Consider the following 20,404-nt stretch of genomic DNA (forward strand, 5'->3'; position numbering starts at 1 on the left):
CGACATACTTCAGCTGTATTCACCGTATTTCGCTTCTTCAATCCTGATTTTTGTAGCAGTAGTTGAATGCAGTCCCAGCTGTTTTTATACAAAAGCAGTCCAGTCACAGGACTACCGGGCCTTTGAAAGTAGAGAGGGAAAGGAAGTAGAGCATGAAACAAGTCAGAGAGGGGCTGTGCTTGTGTTTGAAAGAGAAGAGAGAGGAACGCTAAGATTATGAATGGCTAAAAGGGAAAAAGGCACGAAGAGTGGAGCAAACGAGCTGGGAACAAGGAAGGGTTTTCACTCACAGTTGTCCATTCACTGTAGGTATATTGCATTGCACTTTTTAAGTCTTTTGTTCGCAACGTGAAGTCTTTTAAACGTGGAAAGTCTTAAAAAATGAAACGGCTTTTTGTGCCTTTCAACAGTGAGAGGCAAGCGCTGGCAAATCTGAAGTTATCATCTTCTTATTTGATAAAGAAGAAAAGGTCTGATGTCAATTCAGGGAAGTGGAAGCCCTTAATATACACTCGTAAGTAAGGAGAAATTGATGAAGGCGAAGACACAGCTATGTCTTTAAATGAATGAATTATGTGTGACTGTAATTCCTAAACAGCTAAAGCGATAGTTTTCCCTTCATTATTTAAGACATTTAAGAGCAGCATCAGATTTATGAAAAAAACTGCCACTGCCCAGATAATGAAGCACCTGAGCGTCAGCAGGTGCAGAGAGCAAAGATGAAGAAGGAAAGCAGGAAGATGGGAGTGGACGAGGGGAGGAAAGAAGGGGAAAACGGCAGGGATGCAGGCAGGTCGTCCTTCTTATCTCCAGCGATGTTCTACCTTTGGCCAGTTGCCAGGCAACGGTGTGCTTGACAACAGCTGAGGATGAGTTGATGTGGCTCTCCTGTCACAGCAAGCGGTGGCAGAAGAGCCAGTGTCAAACACTCCCTCCAATCCTCACAAGGTCAAAAAGAGGGCGCTCATCTTTTACCAGAGGGGGATCAGAGGTCGTCGGCAAAGTCGCGGCAAAGAATTGGCTTATAAAACCAACACGAAGAGGACGCGCTCACGGCTCCAACATTACACGCTAACACATGTAGCCACACCCCAAAATGCGAGGAATCATTTTACAGTTGTGTGTCCGTGTGCGTGTTTGTATTTACTCCACCTCACTGTTTCATGCTGTATCTTTGAATAAGCGAGTGGCTGTGCACCCCCACTGCGTATGAGACCACCTGCCTGTGCTTTGCTCCTTTTTAGTCTCCAACCAGACACCTTAACAGAGACCCACCACTGTTTACACCTGTAGCTTATGGTAATACAACCACTGATACACAAGCACGGATTAAAATAAATGGTGCACACACACAGAGCGAGCACTATCAGTGGGAGTTGAGAAAAAAACCTTCTTGTAGTGACAGACGAGAGTAACTGAGTAGAAGAAAGCGAATGAAACATGAGAAGACATCTGAGAGGACTGACATCTCTGAACACGTCTGCTGTTGTGTTGGTCTTATGTATTAACAATCATAAACATGAACTCAATTATATTTATTTTAATGCAATAGCTAAAGCAACCTTGTAGTTACGTGTGTCTAAATGTTGTAGCTACAGTATTTTAAGCTGTTTTCAAACTGACATTATTTACATGGTGTCTGTCATAGCACGAAACATGAAAGGGAGGTTTAAAAATGTGGGCTAATCTGATTTGTAGACAGAAGAAAGCTAACTGGCATCAAAGCAGTGGCATGTGCTTTGTAAATGTGTAAAATAACTCTGCAGTTCATGTGAAACAATCCAAAAGTTTCTGCTCTGTAAAATCTGAATCGAATTTAACGTAATTTTGTAAAATTATCTGTCGCCAGAAAGTAATTTATTGCAAATGTGTTCATTAATAATATGAAGGCAAGTTTAATATTCATGATGCACATATCATTCAAAAACAAATAAGGCCAAGTATTAGACTATGTATGCTAAATATACAGTCATCTGTAATGATATAGTCACATGAAAGAAAGATGGAGTCAGTCTGAAATCTCTTTGCGATAATACAGTAATTAGCTGTGTTTAATCTGCAAACATCACAAATCTGTTGCCATTAAAAGTGTTTTTAATGGCAACGTTTTAATGATTGGCAGCAGTGGGTAAGCAAAAGGGTATATTTGTATTATTTCACTTATTTCTTCAGAAAATCACACGCTGACCCCACCTCTCAGCTAAATCACGCCCCTCACTTTGAGTCCTTTTTTCACTCAGAAACAATTAAACACAGATGGGACATTAATCACAGCACGCCTGAAACCTAAAAGGGAAATAAACAATCCCTGGAATTAATGTTCTGCTCCTTTGTATTTGCCAGTCACGCGCTAATATGTCAACTTTCTCTGGCGTGTAATATTTTAGTGCGGGAATGTGTTGCTGAAATGCGTCATTCCCCCCAAAGTTGCATTCATCCTGTGCCGTCTGACCTATTACACATGACAGATGAATGGGGGAAAGGGGATTTAGAAAAAAAACACCTTATCGGGAGCCGTAATGTCACTTGCACTTTTACTTACTGTATATCCTTGTTTTTCTTGTCTGCTGTTATATGTTCCACATGTGCTTGCTCAAGCCCTCCCCTGTCACGTTGGCAGTTAGAAATGGCAGAATGAGGAAGTGTTCTGTTATGCCTGGCTGCCTGCTCTGCTTAAGAGAAATGGTGCATTCACAATAATGTGATAATACAGCCCTGATGAGCTGTCGCTCAAACCCCTCGCTGCTGAACGAAGGGAGGCACAGCCTGTGTGCGTTTGCATGTGTGCGTGTGTTTGTGCTGATATTAGGGTGGATAAGAGGGAGGGAACAGGTGTGTGTCTTCCCTCATTTTTATGTTCGTTTTCGCCCGTGTGTGCGTCTGCTCAGTTTTATCAGCAAACCTGTGTTGTGCTGCGTTTTTACCCGGAGTTTTCAGTGTGTCTGCCTCAGTGTGAGTACATGTGTGTGGCGAGAAGTAAGGGGAGAGTAGGTGTGTGTGTGTATTGATATGGGTATACGCAGTTTGTGTGTGTCATTAATTTAGCAGAGCTCTGGAAGCGTCCGGGCAGGCCAGTCTGTTAGCGTAGCCGCTCCGCTGCTACTTATTAATCAACCTGGCAGACAGACAGCGGTGGCACTGCCCCTCTGCCTGCCAAATAGGGAGCTGGTCTCACTCTGATAACTTTCAACACACTACAGCCATTGCTGTGAGGATGCCAAATTAGGAGCAACTCTGGCTAAGATAAGTCTAATAGTCTCATGCTGTGGGAGGGTGATAGACTGGCTCGCCTAGAAGACTGATGGTTTGTGGTTGGTGCTGCAGGGCGGGGGTTTAAATGAAGAAGGCTACGATTTTAAGGAAGCTAGGAGAAGAAAACAGGAATTGTAAGTTGTTGTTTTTTCCTAGATAATCCAGAGAAACTTCACATGGAGGAAGATGTGGGCGTGGGACATATCCACACTTTAAGAAAAAAGCAGATTGACTGAATGCTGGTGTGCACAGCGGTTCTTCTGCCAGCAGAAAACATGATTATTTACAATATTCATTCATGTGTCAGTCCAGCAGAAGCAATGTCACTGCCAATCTTTGCTGGCACCACTTCCACTAGGCCCAGAAACGCAAATTGATCGGCCAAACTGTGACTTTGGACGGGTCAGAAGATTTAATCCCCGCGCTCTGTGCTGAAGTGTAAATAACTGTCCAAACCTCGAGCGCAGCAGAGTGGAATCTGTAAGTGTATTTGTTAATTTGGTTCCTTTATGGTCTGCTAAACTTAAAGACTTCATCGCTTGGTTCCTGATGAATGTTTTATGGCAATTTAAGATCATCTGAATAATGGACATTTCTGGTGTGCAGAACCATAAAGAACATTTTACACAGTGAAGGGTTTTTAGGTTACTCTGCTTCTATTTATGCCGTATGAATTATTCATCAAAGCCTCGGACGTCTCGATGAACGGCACACATACATGTTGACTTTGACTTACTTATCTCTTTCGCTTAGTTTCCGTCTCGCTCTATTTCACTACCATACTTTAACCATACCAGTGTTCTGCGTAAGTAGACGTTTAAAAAATTATGTCAGGCATGTTGATTGGCCCATTCTGGCCAGTGATAGGGATTCAGCCAATCACAATGAGCAGTGACTTGTTCTGGGATGCTAACACTAAATCTCCTTTGCTGCTATGAGAATCTTCACCTTGTGATAGTTTGACCTCAAAGATGCTTAATGAAGTCATGCAAGGAAAATACAGGCTGTACCGTAAACTCCAAGAACAGTATTTTTACCCAAATCGTGGCCGTGCTCACAGTATTCACTTTTTCACTCCCTCACCTACTGTAGAGCGCTCGCTTTGTACTGAACACTGAAGCAAACATTTCAAACACAGTTTGGCTTACTTCAGTTGTGCTGTATCATCCCACACACGGCTGATGGCGACTGCCCATGGAAAGCAGCCTAAAATATTAACATAACTCTCCTTTGTTGGTGTTGCAGATATTCGGCAAGCTAGCTAAATAACAAAATATTACTCATTTATACAGTTTAGACTCAGAAACGGTCTCAACATCTGTTTTTATATCCTCAGGTTTTAAGAAATCAGTTTTAAACAGAAATCAATAAGTTCTAATAATATAATATAATCATTTCCAAAGTTGCTTAGAGCAGTTAAACAAATGAAGTCAGTTTTTAGCTTATTTTCCCCTTTAATGCATTAGCATTCCAGTGTGCGGGGAAGGCACAGCTAACAGGTGAGCTATTTCATACATACGAAAATAGAAGAGTTTAGTGGAGCTATAGGTCAGTGGTCACTAATTCCAGTAGGCTGAGTCATTCATCATTATATGTAAAATAAGCTCTCCTGCAGCGAGAGTCTACATTCTTTGTCTTTATGTTGAAAATTGTGTGGAGTGTTGTGTGTTTGGCTACACTGGGCCACAGTGCATTATGGAGGGTGGATAGCATTACCTCAGTGAGTGCACATTAACCCCATTGCCCATTCCCCCATATCAGTTACTGTCACTCAAACAGGGGGGCAACAGGAACGACCGGATTATGGGGCAGGTCACCAAACTTTAGTGTGTATTCTGCATCATATTGCTAACATTTATTCTGTTGTTCGACTCTGCAGAGAGCAATGACAGTGATCACACAGTAGAGCTACCCACCACTCAGAGGCGGTACCAAAAACCCTGCTGACCTTTCAGGATATACAGCAGGATTACAGGTGATGCATGAAACATATAAACGTAGGAGACATCTCGGAGCTTCCAGAGAGCACACACTCTACTGTGATTCTGGCATTTCAGCCACTTTCAGAATCGAAGGTCACGTTACAGACTTTTCCAAAGAAGACTTTTCCCACCCTCCGACTGATAGCTGAGTGCATAGTGGAAGGGATGAAACTTTGTGTGAATAGCAAGCCTTTTAATGAGCCTACTTTGTATTCATGCTGTTACTTTATTTTTTCTCCATTATGAACTGCAGTCAGAATGTTGGAGTGTTGTGTTTGTTCTTTGTTCTGATAAAAACAGATTTTCTTTTTATTTCTTGAACATTCTTATTAAGCTCTGCCAGTTGAAAATGTGTCTCTAATTTCTCTCTAATTTGCTGAAATATACGTCCTTGTTTTTTTAATTACTGTTATCTGAGATAAATATGCTTTATCAGGACGTTCAGTACAGATCAATAAGAAGTTGGAAGTTTTTATTAAAAACAAACAACAAAAAGTCTGACACAGATGTAGAATTACATTACATTTACATTACATATAATTGTATGCTATAGCATTAAAAAACATAAACTCAATATTTGATTTTTTTTTTCAGGGAAAATGCCCCAAAACAAAACAAAAACAATCAAACATTGTCAGTCTTTCTCACAGGCTTTACCGAATGCTAACACTGTTAGACGCGGTGCTGCTGGGGGTGATACAGCACGCTGTGTAGCAAAGCTGGAACAGCTGTGTGCTGCAGGCTTCAGATGCACTGCTGCTAGTACGGGGAGAGAAAGAGGTGATAATTAGTCAATATAATTAGGAATTTAATTGGACGGATATAAATGATTAATTCAAAGTAGAATTAAGTCAAAAGATTTATCTGGTTATTTTCCAAAAATGTATAACTTATTAAAATGTATAGCTTGTCGATCGTCATGCATGTGAATATCTCAAAATTCAAAATCCTCTGTAGTGAGGGATAACGTAATAATATAAGGCTTTTTGTCAATTTTCGACCAATAAATCTTTACGTTGACCTTAACCCTGGAGAACCCATGGGGTCAGACCCCATGGGTTTACTAGGGAACCCATGGGGTCAAATTTGACCCCATGGGTTCTCCAGGGTGAAAGACTGTGGTGGATGTAAGACAGATTTTAATGGGTTGTTGACATGACCCCACCCTAAACGAGTTGACAGAACGACGCACACACAAACGCTACCCAAACCACAACCTTGCCCTTTTACTGAGGCCCGGGGTGTCGAACTCCAGGCCTCAAGGGCCGATGTCCTGCAGGTTTTAGATCTCTCACACCTAAACTAAAGTGTTAGTACATTACCAGGCCTCTGGAGAACTCCAAGACATGTTGAGGTAGCCATTTAAATCAGCTGTGTTGGATCAAGGACAAATCTAAAACCTGCAGGACACCGACCCTTGAGGCCTGGAGTTCGACACCTCTGACTTAGGCAGTACAAGGGTCTCAAAAGTGGCTTTTTTGGTCCTCTCAGTTGGTCCCTGTGATTCAATTGCAGAGACACAGGTTGGATTCAAAGGAGCCTGAGAGCCTAGGTTTATAGTAATTTTGTTTCAAAGTAGGTCTAGATTAAGATAAGATAAGATAAACCTTCATTAGATAAACATGCCAATTTGCTAGATAACATGCTAGATATTTTCTTTTACTTCGCAGTTCTTCTTCTTTGTTGGTAAAATTGACTTTCAAAATAAGCAATTACATTTTTTGTTGCTTATTTCTCTAAGTTAATAAATACAACAATATATTATTATATTTAAATTATTAAGAAAATACTTATGTGGGGTAAAAGATTAGCCACAGCCTGCTAAGGTAGTCTATCAATAAGTATGTGTATATGTTGATAGGCTACGTTAGCAGGCTGTGCCACTGTTATTACACAGTTATTATAGGGTTTGTGGGAAAATGCAACATAGGTTCCTGGTGGAGTCTTGGTTTTCTTTGCCTGTTTTGGACTGCATGGTTATGTAGATTTTTTAAACCTGTAGCAGTAGTTGCAGCTTTTGTTGTATTGGCTTGCCCTCTTGTGGATGTAATGCAATATTTGAATGGTTCAAACTTGTGTTTTGGGGTTTTTGTTCAATTATTTTTTCTGAAAATAACCAGCTGTGGCTAATGCTCAAGTTTGGAAATTTTAATATGGGTTCGCTGACATTGTTCTTACAGGCCCAGTTTCCAGTGTAACTTTGAATGCATGGGATGGCATCTTGGAAAACATTAAATTCTATAAAATTCTAAATGCAGGTAATAATAATGTGAGAGTTTCACGGGCAGCTTTTAGAGCAAATTAATTCATTTTTTTCTGGAAAAAAGTTAACTATAACTAGCAATCAATCAGTTGAGTAATTATGTAACGAACTACACACTCTGGATATAATCCAAAGGCTCTGCCATTCTTGCACACATAAAGTATCTTGATTTTTGGCAAAAGGCAATTAAAATTCCTTTCCATTGAACACAGCAGGTAATTTATTGGGTCATTTAGAAGCTCAGACAGTTGTCGTGTACAGACAGCCCCGCAGTTTATTCTGGCTCAGAGAATAAAAGGGAAGAGTGATGGGCAGTGTGATGAAGAAAGAAGATGAAATGTACTGTATTCTGTCAGCAGAGTTGTGGTGTCACCAGCTCAGGGACAGTCTGACGTGCACATGATGGAGGTTTCATGCCTGGGCTTGTCTTGGAAGACCTCGAATTAGAGGAGAGATAGGGGCCAGTGCATTCAATAACACTGAGACAGTGGGAGGGAGAAGAAATAGATACCACATTGTCTTTGAAGGTAAATGACACATACTTGCAGTAACTGCTTGCACTGCAGATTGTTTAGTTCTTTCATTTAGATGTTGGAGACTTCCAACATTCAATCTTTTGTTGTTTTTCCCTATCTGATGATGAGTTTACTTTATTCTCTGTTTGCCTTTTGCATAGCTGTGATAACTGGGCTGTCATCATGTCATACGTTTAGACTCCCTTGTTGAAGTATTAAATACTATGTTAACTATAAATAGTTTCCCCCTTTCATAATAACCGAATGCTCGGTGACGTTTTTCATAACGCGCCTGTTTTAATTGTGTTGAGTTTTTAAGCTTGGAGCTGTAGAAGCTAGTTCAAGTCCCTAAACCATACACGTTGTTTCTGTTGTTCGATCTATTTCAGGCATTTTTAATTTAATTATTTGTCAAATAAAGTGTTTTACTTCAAGTAAAATTCATCCAAGAAGCTTGTGCTTCAAGTAAAATTATTTTTTTTAAACTATTAGCACTAATTAGCAGCATTTGTCTCTATGTGTTTATGTTTTGTACCCATACAGTTTATGAATGTGATCGCTTACCAAGCTTGCTGTTCTTGATTACGTCACTCTCTAGTCTACATATGGTTACATCCAAAAAAAGAAATCAAACGCTGGTGCTGAGACTTTAAGCTGCAAAGTGGATGTAGGTCATAGTGGCTACGTCAATCTTCTATGAGACTGAAGAGGAGTGCTCTCTCTTTGGTTCTGTGCTGCTGCATCATTGTAGGGTATGAATGAAATGTTCTGCGCTCTCTCCTTGTCGTCACATTAAACATTGCCGGGGCCCGCAGGCTGAACATTGAAAACACTGGATGTAATTGGTTGCCGTGTGCTACATCATACATGAAGTCGATTATTCCAGTAGTGCGAACGCTGAGGAATGACGGAGTTTCCTCTGACAGTCTCATGTTGTTCCATTTGTACATTCTAAATCATCTTCTGGTACTTCCTCTGCACGCGTTACAGATGTGATAGATGTGCTCCCGACACAGACCCGTCTTGTGAGTTGATCATGCAGCGAGACGAGCGTGGTCCTCCCGAGAGTGATTTCATTCACGGTTTTCCCCGTGTGCTTTCGGAGCGATACGACAAAGCACACATCACGAGGTCGACAAACAGCGTTATCTGGCTTCTCACGCAGGAGGGGCGTTTTCCATCTGTAAGTGATGCAGTGAAGAGAGAAAAACATCACCTCTGACAAAAGCCTTCGGCAAACTTATTTGTTGTTGTTTATTATTATTATTGCGAGAAATAATGGAAGCTCTCCAGTAGCCTTTAACTTCAGGTTGATAGTACGTGCTTATGCACTCTACCTCTGTTATCCTGCTGTTAGTGTGATGGGATTTTCATGTACGCTTTCAGTATTCACTGGGGACTGTAGCTGTTTGTTACTGTTTTGGTGTATTTTTACCTCTTGGGTTTTTCTTTTCTTTGTTTTTTATTCCTCAGCCGTAAAAGGCTGATGGGATATTGTCGTCACCTGCCGAGTGTTCAGGCGGAGCGGCGTGGACACTCAAGTTTGTGAATGTGATACTTAGAAAAGGAGGCGGTGTAGGATTTTCAAATTCATACCCTAAGTGCATCTACTAGGAAGGGGAGGAGTAGCCACTCCTTTCAGCTATGATTAGGAAAATGATGCTACAGTTTGCAGAGGCTTACCAAAGGTGGACAACAGAAGACTGCAAAAATGTTTCTTGGTTTTAATTAGCCTCCGTTTGTGCTGGAACATTCTGATGGTAGGGTTTTGGCATAAACAAGATAAAAGCATGGACCCAACCTGCCTCGTATGAGCGATTCAGGATGCTGGTGGCGTAATGGTGTGGCACACTTTGAACCGCTTAGAAGCAACTGAACTTTGTTTCAGTGCCACAGCCTACCTGTGTGCTGTTGCTGAACATGTACATCCCTTTATGACCGCAGTTCCAGCAGGTTAACACTCCATGTCTCAAAGCTCAGGTCATCTCTAACTGGTTTCTTGAACATAATAAATGTTCAAATCTGTGACGAATGTTTCCAGCATGTTGTTGAATTAATGCTGTGAAGAATGACGACAGTGCTGAAGGAAAAATGGTGTCCAACCTGGCATTAAAGTGTACCTAACAAAGCAAGTTTAAGTGAACTGTAAAAGTAACATTTTTGTTTCCAAAGGGGTATAACTAATTTTACATTAGTGTAGTTAGTTTTCTCTTCTGGAGTTTATGGAAATAATGTGAGCAGAGCATAAAGATTCACAGTTGTTGTTCATAATCGTTGATGATTCTAAGAATACCAAACATCAAATGAACTCTGATCTGTTGATCTGCTGAAAGATGTTGAAATATGGAATTTTTTTTTATTTCATTATATATATCAGTGGGAAATATTCTTATTTGTTTTTACTGACATGCAACAGTGTATATAATTATAGACGCTAAATTTCATATCCAACTCCAGGCCTCGAGGGTCGGTGTCCTGCAGGTTTTATGTGTCCTTGATCCAACACAGCTGATTTAAATGGCTAAATTACCTCCTCAACATATCTTGAAGTTCTCCAGAGACCTGCTAATAATAATAATAATAATAATAATGGATTGGATTTATATAGCGCTTTTCAAGGCACCCAAAGCGCTTTACAATGCCACTATTCATTCACTCTCACTCTCACACACTGGTGGAGGCAGCTACAGGCAGCTAATGAACTAATACTTTAGTTTTGGCATGTTGACCCAGGGTGAGATCTAAAACCTGCAGGACACCGGCCCTTGAGGCCTGGAGCTGGACACCCCTGCAGTATGCCTACTTAAAAAAAACCTTTATTTACACTGTAGCTGGAGACAGTGCTCTGAACAGTGAGTCTATACGTGCCAGCATCCCCATACATCATAGAGTACATTATTCAGGAAGTCATTATTTCAGTTGCACAAACAAATAACAAAGTAACATAAATCATAACAACACTGAATATTCATTATCGATAAAATAAGATGAGGTAGCCTTTATTAGTCTCAGAGTTGGGAAATTCACATTGTTACAGCAGCCGAGTGAACAATATTTCTTATGATATGAACAAATAATAATGTGTTCCTGATGTAAATTAATGAATTTGTACATAAAAAAAGAAGAATGCAGAATATTACGTGTTTGACATATTTCCTGGGGGAGGACCTCCCCACACACACAGCAAAACATGTGTTAGTCACACAAATTTTCCCGGGTTTAAGCCCTATGACTGTGTCAAAATATTGTCTGTGTGTGTGAAACTAGACACACAACCAAATTGCGTGGGAGCTGGCAGTGCAGCATTTTTCCAAAACATTATTTATCTAAGTTGTTTACTCAAAAATACATAGAAGGTCAAAGTAATTGAAAGCTTGTGTGTGTTTGTGTGTGCGCGCGTGCAGAAGTGTTTGCGTCGAGGATGAGCAATACGAGGGGGATTTGAGAAGCTGTCTTCCGCAAACTTCAGAGGCAGAAGTCAGATTAGTTTCTTTATGAGCCGGAGATAAAGCCCAGAATTCCCTTTGTCTCTCAAACACGCGGGCTCGTGTCAGCCTGACTTTTGATGTGAAGCAGTCTTATCTGACGGTAACCTTTCAGAGCCGAAGGCATCGGGCACGACTGCCATTGAGTCATTAGAGTGAAACACATTTTATGATGCCATTTGCATATTTTAATTACAACACCGCGGAAGTGGAAAGCATCAGACATCTCAGAGTTGTTGTGCTTTAAAAGGGTGGGATGGTCGTGTAAAAACAAATGCGTACAGGTGTGTGTGTGAGGGAGGGAGAATTAGACGTACGATATACTGGTTAGCTCAGAGTGAGTCTTGGAGAGGTTTGGTTTAAGCGGTTGCAGCAGAGGAGCATATTAACACTGACACTCCCCCAGCGAGGCCAGCTCTTTGAGTTGAGATGGAGGTTAGCAGCTGAATAATGATTTCAAACACATTTTCAAAAGGAGCAGATATGGAGCGGTCCCTTTTCATTGATATGCATTGAGGTGAAAATTGTAGGACTATCTGTTCGCTCTCAGCCCAATTTAGTGATGCATCATAACACAGAAAGAACTTCTTCCACAATAGTAAATAACAGATTGATTTATGGACGCTGCACAAAGGAGGCTGGTTAACGAGAACAGAGCCCGTCTGTGTCATCGCCTTTTTTCTTTTGCTTTTTGTTACATAGTTAGGGGACGTTTGTGCTACGCCGCGGCACATGGTCTGATTAACAAGACTCCAAAAAGTGGCAACGGTTGCAGCTAAACAACACCCGAGCTCAGCTAAATTGTAGCACATTGGCTATATGCAGTGCAGTGTAGTGGAGTTACAGTATGTAGGCCAAACCCAGCATGGGATCCATTTGAAGTATTTCACAACTTTGCCAGCGTGTAGTGGAATAGTAGGGGTTTACTTTTAGCTCCACAGATTCACATCCATTCATTCCACTTGCAGCCTAAGAGGGTGAAATTGTGAAATTGTGATTAGCTAAACGCACGCACACAAACAGACACAGATAAATATGCAGATAAACATACAAATAAGTACAGTCGGATACTCCGAGAGACACGCGTTCGAAGACCCCCGCAGACCCACAAGGAGTGTTTACCCATTTATTTTTGCTGTTTGTTTGTTTTGCTCGGTAAATCTAACCACCGCACAGCTGCTGCTGCTGGAGCAGGCGCGGACACCAGTTCGGGGATTCATTAGCTCTTGTTTTTCCTCCCCTCATTTCCCCACTTTTCTCGTCTCGCTCCTTTTTCCCTGCGTCTCGACACAGGAGCGCTGTATAAGTGGTTTATTCCACGGGCTGGACCCAGACGTTAGTTCTGTGAAGCTGAGTTTTGGCACTTTGTGTTGCCTTTTTTTATTTGCCCTTAAATGTTTTAAACACTTCAAGTCTGCAGGAATAGTTGTAGAAAGGGTTTGGAGGAACTTGCTAAAAGTGGAGAGAATGATCTCCAGCGATGTCTTTGGGGTTATGTCAGGTTTAATATGTAGCTTGCACAGTTTTAACTGTTTCGCCTGCTGTGCCCACTGGGGGCATGAAGTTGGTACACTTTGGCATTTACCAGGCAACGAAGAGCTAATAAAAGATGCTCTCAGGAAGAATTACAGGTTCTTAAGCTATTGAAGGTAAAAACACCAAAGCTTTATGCAAAAAATAAAAAAGTTGTGGCAGATTTGAATTTTCCCTTCAGCTTTGTCTCCTTGTGCAGCTCTCAGTCTTTACTGTTTTTAGATCTAATCACTTGCTCACATGCACCTTGCAGTGTAACTACATCAGACTTTTGCAGATAGCAGGTGAGAGATGAACCAGCCCAATTCATCACAATGAGATTCATAGCATGCTAAAACTAGCAGGTATGCTGCAAGAATTTGCATCTCTGCCCACGATGATGACCTTGAAGAAGGCGAGGAACTTTACAATTCTGTAAACTAAATCTGCATCCGCACTGGAAGAGACCAGAGAAAGTGAACGACATTCCAAAACTTCAAGCAAATAAGATAACGGCTGGCAGCCGGAAACATGCGGGATCCAAGATTTTAAAAAATGTCTTCCAGCCGAGCAACTGAAGTGACACTGAAGAGTGGTGCTGATTGACACATGACCTAGTAGTAGATACATTAAAGAGTCACCTAGGAAACTGGAGCCTGGAACATCCACGGCAACCAGAGAATTCATTTATTTGGAATGACATCAGCTTCAAAGTGATGTGCGAACCAGCGACTGGCTTCCAGTGTGGACGCGCCATATGGATATCTCATCCTCTGCTGCTTCAGTTTGACACTTGTAATTCTTTATTCTGCCTTTTAACGATTTTAAAGTTCAGCATGAAAACAATTAGACATGTTAAGGTCAACCATTGATTCATTAGGCACAATTTCACTGCTTTTAAATACCTGGAACATTTCTACACAGCTTTAATCCTTTTCAAGCCAACAATTATTGCATTTTCTGGATGGAACACACTAATCGACTCTAACGTCGCATCCTGTGACCGGGTCGGCAAATGAGCGAATAAAGAAACTCAGTGTGTTGTGTTCTTGTGCCAGCCGTGCCGGTGACTAAAAACACTTACTGCAGCTGTGTGCTAGTGCAATGCACACAGCTTGGACTATACTATACATCGTGTCCGATCTGGCCCACGGCACCCCTATTTCACCCGCCATTACCCTCTGACTGGTTGGAAGACCCCGGGGACGGACACACCCGAAGGAGCTGAATGAAAGATAAACAGGAGTGGGGCGAAAGAATTCAGCTGAAGAAGAGATGTAGAAACACAAAGAAAAGGAGACAAGGAGGCGCACACACACAACACGGAGAGAGCTCATGATGGGAGTGTGTGATGAGGAGGATGAGCTATTGTTCCTCAGGGCTCTAAAAGTGTTCACAGGGCAACAAAACCTGATCGATAGACGCACACCTCCACTCTATAAAGACTCTTGTTAAAGAAGAAGAGTGAAATAGATACTGGTCTTTCTCTCATCCCTGTGGACACACACACACACACCTGGCAATCTATCATCTCACTTCCTCTCACTGTGTTTGTCCCTTTGTGACTCATTCTGTCTCTGTCAGCCACTTCTCCTTTGCTGCCATCCTCCCTCAGAGTATGACCGAGTGTGTGTGTGTGTGCACGTGTGTGTGTTCGTCTGTATCCCTCTGACACACTTGGACTGGCCTGTGACAAAAACAAGAGCAATCACACCCCTTCATGCTTAACATACACATACACAAACACACACACACAGAAGCCCGCATGGGCAGATTGAAGGCTACGAGAAACGCTTGTGTGCATATGGTCGTGCTCTGCTGGGAGCTGGCCTGGTTTCTCTCTCACCAGTGTCAGGACTTCAGATGCTAGCAGCTCCAGCTCCAAACCCAACCCTGAAAGGAAAAGAGTCAGAACCACAAGGGACGCGGCAGATGAAAGAATGAATGACATAAGAGTGAATGCAGGAGCGTCCACGAGGAGAGAGACAGAGTGCAAAAAAGGTGATGCATATTCAACTATTAATGATTCAAATACGAAACACGGAAAGTTGGATTCTTGAAAAAAAAATGTCCTGGTTTATTTGCTGACACCTTTGAGTATTTGAGGTAACAGCATGTGTGCACGTTATTGTTCTTACCTCTTACCTGACCTTCATACGGCTGCGCAGTTGCCACTAGGAGAATTCATTTATTTGGAATGACAGGTGAGATGCTGTGAAATGAGGGTGTACAGTTCTTCAGCATCACAAATCAGCATTTCACTCACTGTCCTTCACATATTTTCTATTAAAATGTCTGTCAGAATACAGCCGTTAATATGAGTGAAGGTTGGTTAGGCTAATAGGAGTTTCCTGCAGTATCACACAGAAAGTCAATTCAGTTTCATTGAAAAAATTACCAAAGCAGTCAACTCAAGCCACTACGAAACCCCAACAATCAGATGATCCCCTATGAGCAAGCTCTTGGCAACAGTGGGAAAGAAAAACAGGAAGAAGCCTCCAGCAGAACCAGGCTTAGGGAGGGGCGGGGCCATCCGCTGCGACCACATGAGTGTGATGTTCACATGTCTGCACTGCATGTAATATTTTGTGCTCTACTGGACATCCATCAGCTGTCAGACACAGACTGAAGAACCATCTCCGACCCTGCCTGCTCCCTATTAGCTTCTGATGGAAAACTTCATTCCTGCATCCAAACATGTGCATTTTTCTCCCGCTGCCTGTCCTCATGACTAAAACCTGCTCTTGCTCTTTATTATGTGCTGTGAGATTACAAATATCAATCGGTGCTTGTTGTTAATAGAGCTCTACCTTGTCGCGTCTGCTCGTTTGCAACTCGCTAATTTGTACTGCTCTCGGTTCTTTGTGTTGATCATTATTGAAATGAACCTGCTGCTTCTGTGTTCACAGATTGGTGTTTTGTTTAGGAGTTTTTTTAGTATCACCCATCAGCTTTTTTTCTTTTTTTCTTGGTTACTGCAGTGCCACGCTAATCTGACCCACTCAGTAAATCTAGCTCTCTGCTAACAAATAAATTCCACTTCCTGTTTCAGCACCATGTTAAAAGTTACCCCATGTTTGCTGAATGATTTCAGGGGGCGGTTTAGCAGCGATAGCAGTACCTCAGTACAGATCTGTGTTAAAAGGTTCCACACTGAGGCCGATGCCAGTGACAGTAAACTATCAGTAAAGCCGGATCATAAACCAATCAGCAACTGAGACAACTAAAACCTGTTAACATGTAAAGTTTTTCACACACTACTTTGGTAACCTCAAAAATAGGTTGATATAAATCTCCCCACTTCACTTGGCTGCAGTTATTTTACCCGTTATTGCTACAAGTTGCTGAATTTCAGTTTGGGTTTGGGTCACCTCACAGCCACTAGTGTCCTTCTGCGTGGATTTTTGTTAAGAGATGAAGAGTTAAAATGAATGATAACGATGTGATGTTCTGCTGGGAAGCATCAGGATCAGTTGCTTTTCCCCTCGTGCCCGACATCACCGGAGACCCCCACAGGTCCCGTTTTTCGCCCTGTTGAATCAGAGCTGTGTTGATGGACCTACACGGTATCAGACGGGTGTAATGCTGGGCCCGATCGATCCATGCATACAGTGATTTTTGTGAGCCCTCATGCATCAGTGGTTTTTCGACTCCAGCCCAGAAACCGCAGACTCCGGCAGAGAGGTAATTACTGAATATAGTAGCATTGATTGGCAGCGTGACAAAATAGGGTTTGATTGATTCAAAGCTTTATAACTTAAAAACGAGAGGCCGCTGTTTTATTTTACATCACCATTAACACACCGCTGTTTGTTTTCTCAACAATCAAACGTGACTGTTACAGAAAAGGAGGATTTGGGCGATAAGAAGGAGAGGATAAATACAAAATAAAGCGTTAGGAAGGCCGCGAATTGAACTCCCTGCTTCTAATGTTAAGCAGGTAACCCTCTCATTTGGTGTGTTGTTCTGCTCAGGAAAGGACTGGCATCAAACACATCTCAGCACACACACACTCACATATACAGGGGTCCTGCCCAGTAAGAGGGCATAAAATCTGAATAATTTCACAGATAATTTGGTTGTCACAGGCTGGCAATAGCAATAACAACTTTAGATAGAGAGCCAGCACAAAAGGGAAGTAGAGAGAAGAGCGGAGCGAATCACCCTTAGCCAATCGCTGTGTCTAAGCCAAAGTGGTGTTTGTGGGAGGATTAAAAAAAAAAGAGCTCCTTTTTAAGCCTGTCGAAGAAAATGAGGGGAATCGCTCTCATTTCCCCTTTTCTCCTGCTTCCAAATCGTTCCTCCTCTCCTTGCATCACTCAGCGTGACCCTTTGAAAAATTGCAAAACGTTTAACGTGGCGGCGGGATGATCGCGCGCTCCAGCTTCGGCGATGGTGGCATAAAATATGGGGTGCTGTAATTGGAATTATGCACTTAGAAACAGTTTGGGGATGTGCAGTCTATCCAGCACACAGGTGGCTTTCATCACCTCGGAAAGAAGCAGGCAGCGGTGCGCGTGTGTGGGTGTGCGCGGCCACATATTGAAATTGTGTGTCCTATACATTATTCAGATGCTTCGAGCCACCACATCTGTTCATTTCTCTGAGCGACACGCACACACACACCTGATGAACAATAATTACTCTGCTGCCTGGCACCCGTGTCACCCTCTAACATTGGCTTTGTGCGGCATGTAGTTTGTGAGGAGTGCTGTTTGTCACCTGTACGCACAGATCATAATGACAGAAATAGCTGCGCACAAACAACAAACTTGTGCAGGATAGATGCACCACAGTTTGCCGTGCATGTGCTCACAATTCCCGAAGAGGTGCGTGCACACTTTGGAGTCTGTGGAGCGTTTCGGAGGGGTGCTTACAGTACGTACTCGCTTGATCCCTGTGTCTTTGCGCGCTTACATGTGTGTGTTGTGTGCGGCCTGTGTTTTTGGGAGAGGAGAGAGAGATAAAGAGAAAAGGAGGCAGTCTTTTCTGTGGCGTCAGCCTTTGATCAGTGTCCCTCTGTGTACGTGTGTGTGTATGTGAACCAACCCCTGGTGTCTTGGAGGCAGATGAAACACTGTGCCTCTATCCGGGGCTCACAGAACACCCACTATCCTCCTCGCCTTTTCCTTTACTCTCATCTTTGCCTCGCTCTACCCCTCCCTCATCGCCCCCCCCCCAACCACTGTTCGTTACCACAGCCATTTTAAAGGCTATTCATGCGGCGCCGCGCCTTTCATCTTGCATTGCTGCGTTTTCACCAGCTCCTCGATTTCTTTTTTTTTTTTCCTCAAGCCTTTTATCAGATTAGAGCAGACGGGGGTAGATGGGGGGAGGACGGGTGAAGTGGCCTGCTGTTGTGCACTGTCTCTCTGTCAGATGGACGCAGCGTGGAGGTGCAGAGAAGACGGCGGCTTCGGCTGTTATGAAAGATAACACGAGGATCTGGGGTGTCTGCTGGCTCTGTGTGGCCCACTTCTCTGTTTTGCTGCTCCACCGGCACAGCCACTGTGATAATAGATGCTTCAAGAAGCTGCACAATAATGATTATTTCCCACCTTTGGACTTTGCTGCCAGAGCTTTCTCTTTTTCTTCTTTGTCCAAGAAACTGTGCTGACACAGAAATATTGCTATGCATTGCAGTAATTAGCCAAATTAATGACCTCATTAGCATAATTGGTTATGTTTAATATATCATGGTGATTACAGTAGGGCATTAGGCAGCTTATTTGCCTCTTGTTTGTGCTCGGCTTATTTAACGCACCCAAACATGCTGCTTATTTGTGAGTGTTTGTGGTGTTTTAAGAGCAGCACAAAAGCCGTAATGGAATGAGATGCTTCTCGAGACGCACTTTGATCTGTTTTGTTTTATGGATCGTAAAGGTGAACTGTAAAAATGAAAGAGAAAGTAGGAAAATATTGATTCATTATGTACTTGACGTAATTAGTTTGGTTACTGCCGTAAACTCTGTGCAGCATCGACAGCTCGTTTGTGGTGCAGTGCAATCAAAATGAAATATTCATGCACAAAAGGTGATCAGGTAACACCCCCCTCCCCTCCCCTCCCTCGCCCTGCAACAAACTTCATATTCCTCATCTCTCCATGAGCTGGATTCATGTGGACAGTAATGAGCTCACCGCCTTTCTCGGAGCAGTAAACGCCCTCCCTCCTCAGCAGCAGCTCCGCCAGTGTGGGGGCTTCAGGGTTTATGGAAAGAAGTTTGATTATCCAGTTTTAATGCGTTCGTGTAGGTGCAGCAGGTTCGCTGGTGTGTAGTTAGACGAATATGCGAGTAAATTCCAATAACTTGTCTTCTTTTTACTGTAATTCTTTGGATGTTCTTGTGTTTAATAATTATTATCAGGTTTCTCTGTGATTTCTCAGTTATAGCCACTACATAGTCATGCCATAATATCAAGCATGTGTTTCTGTAGTATGTGATGGATATTTGGAGAAAATGCAGGTGGTCTTTCTTGTTTTTACCACAAGGTGGCAGCACATCCTCATGTGTAAGCCCTTAGTAAGTCCCCCTTACCCCCCTCTCACTTATATACCTAATAATTCCTGTTCAGTTATAACATAATATATGCAGTTCTTGGTTGTATTTTTAGTTTTTAATTTGGCTTGAGTTATTTGTCTTTATTTAGATTTTCCTTCCTTTATTCTTCCTCCACAGACAGATGATTAGACCCCATAAATACAGTCGGGCCTAGCTGTTTCACAGTGTAACCAGCGCTGAGCAGATTAAATGTGTAATAAATTAAGAAATGTTTATGTTGGTGTGCTGGCTCCCAAATTCCCGTTTATCTTGATAACACTACTGAGACACCCATAGCAGATAACGTACTGTATGTTTGTGTTAGAGCTGATCAGAGCAGCTACCAGCATACAAGTGTTCAGCTTCCACTGTAGCAGCTTAATTGATGACCTTTCCAGTGCACCTGTCTTTAATAAAGCTTTAATTAGAAGTCCCGTTAGGATCTCAGGGGCTGCCGGTTAATGGGTACTCAAATAGGAAAGATTTAGGTCTTTGGTGGAACAATCGAAGATACTTACCAGTAATCGTGAGAGGCAAATGTCGGCGAACGTCATAAAGGGCGAGGTATTATTCGGCTGCTCTGATAAACGGGACGGTCGTCTTACGGGGAAACTTCGGGAAGCGTCGGCTGCTTTATCGTTCCGCGGGGGGAATTTGATTTGAAAACAGCATTCTGTGTCATTATGAGGTACAATGAAGAAATTAAACTCAATTATATCAGACAAAGCGCCGAATGAATAATTAATGCACTAACAGTGCTGCATGCATAGAGTGGAGGTGTTCGGGGTATGTATAGTTCACATTATGTATGCAAATTAGGCCCCTGCACAGCTCATGAGAGGATGCATGTAAGGAA

The 20,404-nt window shown here is 42.4% G+C and overlaps 1 protein-coding gene across 3 annotated transcripts in view; it reads left to right on the forward strand.

The window, feature by feature from the left end:
* nlgn2a (neuroligin 2a) overlaps positions 1-20,404 on the forward strand; it is a 242,338-nt gene that overhangs the window by 204,848 nt on the left and 17,086 nt on the right. The gene's annotated exons all lie outside the window — the stretch shown is intronic.

The sequence above is a fragment of the Astatotilapia calliptera genome, chromosome 3 (assembly GCF_964374335.1).
Source record: "Astatotilapia calliptera chromosome 3, fAstCal68.1, whole genome shotgun sequence".
Taxonomy (NCBI): Eukaryota; Metazoa; Chordata; class Actinopteri; order Cichliformes; family Cichlidae; genus Astatotilapia; species Astatotilapia calliptera.